Source organism: Limulus polyphemus, unplaced genomic scaffold, assembly GCF_000517525.1.
Source record: "Limulus polyphemus unplaced genomic scaffold, Limulus_polyphemus-2.1.2 Scaffold8331, whole genome shotgun sequence".
In the NCBI taxonomy this organism is placed as follows: Eukaryota; Metazoa; Arthropoda; class Merostomata; order Xiphosura; family Limulidae; genus Limulus; species Limulus polyphemus.
Genome location: NW_013673941.1, coordinates 2,981 through 6,799, shown reverse-complemented (window position 1 = coordinate 6,799; position 3,819 = coordinate 2,981). Strand labels below are relative to the sequence as shown.

The 3,819-nt window shown below is 33.9% G+C and overlaps 1 long non-coding RNA gene across 1 annotated transcript in view; it reads right to left on the bottom strand.

Annotated features, from left to right (window-relative positions):
• The window catches only part of LOC106475270, a 10,300-nt gene that overhangs the window by 3,951 nt on the left and 2,530 nt on the right, over positions 1–3,819 (bottom strand). The gene's annotated exons all lie outside the window — the stretch shown is intronic.

Below are 3,819 nucleotides of genomic sequence, written 5' to 3'. Positions count from 1 at the left end.
GATTCTAGATAGTTGACAAGATGTTTTCTGATTCTAGATAGTTGACAAGATGTTTTCTGATTCTAGATAGTTGACAAGATGTTTTCTGATTCTAGATAGTTGACAAGATGTTTTCTGATTCTTGATGGTTGACAAGATGTTTTCTGATTCTAGATACTTGACAAGATGTTTTCTGATTCTCGATAGTTGACAAGAAGTTTACTGATTCTAGATACTTGACAGGATGTTTTCTGATTCTAGATAGTCTACAAGATGTTTTCTGATTCTAGATAGTTGACAAGATGTTTTCTGATTCTAGATAGTTGACAAGATGTTTTCTGATTCTTGATGGTTGACAAGATGTTTTCAGATTCTAGATACTTGACAAGATGTTTTCTGATTCTTGATAGTTGACAAGAAGTTTACTGATTCTAGATACTTGACAGGATGTTTTCTGATTCTAGATAGTCTACAAGATGTTTTCTGATTCTAGATAGTTGACAGGATGTTTTCTGATTCTAGATAGTTGACAAGATGTTTTCTGATTCTTGATAGTTGACAAGATGTTTTCAGTTTCTAGATACTTGACAAGATGTTTTCTGATTCTTGATAGTTGACAAGATGTTTTCTGATTCCAGATAGTTGACAAGATGTTTTCTGATTCTAGATGTTGACAAGATATTTTCAGATTCTAGACAGTTGACAAGATGTTTTCTGATTCTACTAGAATCAGAAAACATCTTGTCAACTATCTAGAATCAGAAAACATCTTGTCAACTATCTAGAATCAGAAAACATCTTGTCAACTATCATAGTTGACAGGATGTTTCTGATTCTAGATAGTTGACAAGATGTTTCAGATTCTAGAAACAAGATGTTTTCTGATTCTAGATAGTTGACAGGATGTTTTCTGATTCTAGATAGTTGACAAGAAGTTTACTGATTCTAGATAGTTGATAGGATGTTTTCTGATTCTAGATAGTTGACAACATATTTTCTGATTCTAGATAGTTGACAAGATGTTTTCTGATTCTTGATAGTTGACAAGATGTTTTCAGATTATAGATAGTTGACAACATGTTTTCTGATTCTAGATAGTTGACAACATGTTTTCTGATTCTAGATAGTTGACAAGATGTTTTCTGATTCTTGATAGTTGACAAGATGTTTTCAGATTCTAAATACTTGACAGGATGTTTTCTGATTCTAGATAGTTGACAAGAAGTTTACTGATTCTAGATAGTTGACAGGATGTTTTCTGATTCTAGATAGTTGACAATATGTTTTCTGATTCTTGATAGTTGACAAGATGTTTTCTGATTCTAGATAGCTGACAGGATGTTTTCTGACTTTAGATAGTTGACAAGATGTTTCCAGAATTTAAGGTTTTGGATGCGTTTTCTAGAAGGCACTATAGCTTTAATTGAATCTTTGATGTTTTGTGTTAGTTGGTTAGCATAATTGTTGATTATTTCCTTATCTGAAGTTTAAGGTTTTTAGGAAGAGGTGTGCTTTAAACTTGTTACAATCGGTGTTTGTGAAATCTTGAGTTAAAGGTGGTGGGGGATAACAGTTTGGTACTTTTTAAAAATGGTAAATGAAATCGTTTTTCATTCGTTTCTGGCAGTTATTTTGATTTAAAAATAATTATTTCCGAAAAAAATAATTACTAATCAGGGATGCTCGAAGATTAAGCAACCCTCCTTCACCCCGCGCGTGGCCTAGGAATATGGGCTTAAATTGAGAAACAGAAAATTAATGCAGACAAGCTGTGTAAACTTAAAAAGGTAAACGTAAAAGTAAAGAGCAGAGTAAACTAAACGGCCGATATAGGACAGATGGTCCATCAGGGCGGCGGGGATCTATAAATCCTATGCCAAGAATTTAGTGTGGGGTGCAACGGGTGTACACCGAGAAAACCCACTTTCACTGGTAACGACCAATCCGTTACCAGTGCCGGTTAGCGAGAAGTAAATGAAATCGCATGATGTTTGTAACTTTTATAGGCATTACCTTGGTGTGCAATTGTCTGATTGGTTGGGTTACAACCAATCAGAGCGTAGACTGTCAACACGTAATTATACCTTATACCTTTGTGGAGTAAGTTTGGATATTACAGAATGGAGAGCAATTCCATAATATTTGGATCTTAAATCATTTTATTAACTGTTTCCATGATCATTTCCAATACTGTACATTTCAGTTATTCCTGGTTAAATATATTGGTTATACATAAAGACATTTATAAGAAAAAGTTAGATCTTATATTAGATTTTACCTGTTTAGTATATTCAATTGAAAATGTGGCACATGATTATGAGCATGCTATCTTCTATAGATAACTTATGACACATGCTAAACTAGTTTTTCTTTGGCTCTACCAATTCTACGTGTTTATCAAATCTTCTATAGATAACTTATGACACATGCTAAAGCTAGTTTTTCATTGGCTCTACTAATTCTACCTGTTTATCAAATCTTCTATAGATAACTTATGACACATGCTAAACAAGTTTTTCTTTGGCTCTACCAATTCTATGTGTTTATTAAATCTTCTATAGATAACTTATGACACATGCTAAACTAGTTTTTCATTGGCTCTACCAATTCTACCTGTTTATCAAATCTTCTATAGATAACTTATGACACATGCTAAACTAGTTTTTCTTTGGCTCTACCAATTCTATGTGTTTATTAAATCTTCTATAGATAACCTATGACACATGCTAAGCTAAGTTTTTCTTTGGCTCTACCAATTCTACGTGTTTATTAAATCTTCTATAGATAACTTATGACACATGCTAAACAAGTTTTTCTTTGGCTCTACCAATTCTATGTGTTTATTAAATCTTCTATAGATAACTTATGACACATGCTAAACAAGTTTTTCTTTGGCTCTACCAATTCTACGTGTGTATTAAATCTTCTATAGATAACTTATGACACATGCTAAACTAGTTTTTCTTTGGCTCTACTAATTCTACGTGTTTATTGAAATTCATAAACGAAGATTAATTTATTTGAAAGGTTTAAGTGACAATTTGTTTGTTTGTTTGTAATTAAGCACAAAACTACACAATGGGCTATCTGTGCTCTGACCACCACGGGTATCGAAACCCGGTTTCTAGCGTTGTAAGTCCGCAGACATACCGCTGTGCCACTGGGGGGGGGGTGAGATTAAGTGGCAGATATAACAAATTTTCTACCTATCGTGCTTCCTGGCGTCACTGAAATTATGAAAAATAAACAGGAAGCTGAATTTGGCTGGAATACCTACTCCACTGGAAGGTTTCAATGATAACTTTGTGACCCAAGTTTTTGTAAGAACGCCAAACGACAGAAGTTTTACAGCTGAATTTGGCTGGAATACCTACTCCACTGGAAGGTTTCAATGATAACTTTGTGACCCAAGTTTTTGTAAGAACGCCAAACGACAGAAGTTTTACAGCTGAATTTGGCTGGAACACCTACTCCACTGGAAGGTTTCAATGATAACTTTGTGACCCAAGTTTTTGTAAGAACGCCAAACGACAGAAGTTTTACAGCTGAATTTGGCTGAAACACCTACTCCACTGGAAGGTTTCAATGACAACTTTGTGACCCAAGTTTTGTAAGAACGCCAAACGACAGAAGTATTACCTGAATTATAAGTATTGTTTATAGCTAATGCAAACAACATCCAAAAATAGCAGAAACCTCTTTTATTTACAGCTGTAGTGAGGAGATATGCTAACGTAAGTCAAAATATGCGTCAATGTACATGACTTAAAATAAGACCCAAAACTCGAGCGCCCCCCAAAAGGGTACTTTTTTTTTTTTTGGGGAAAAAAAAAAAAAAGT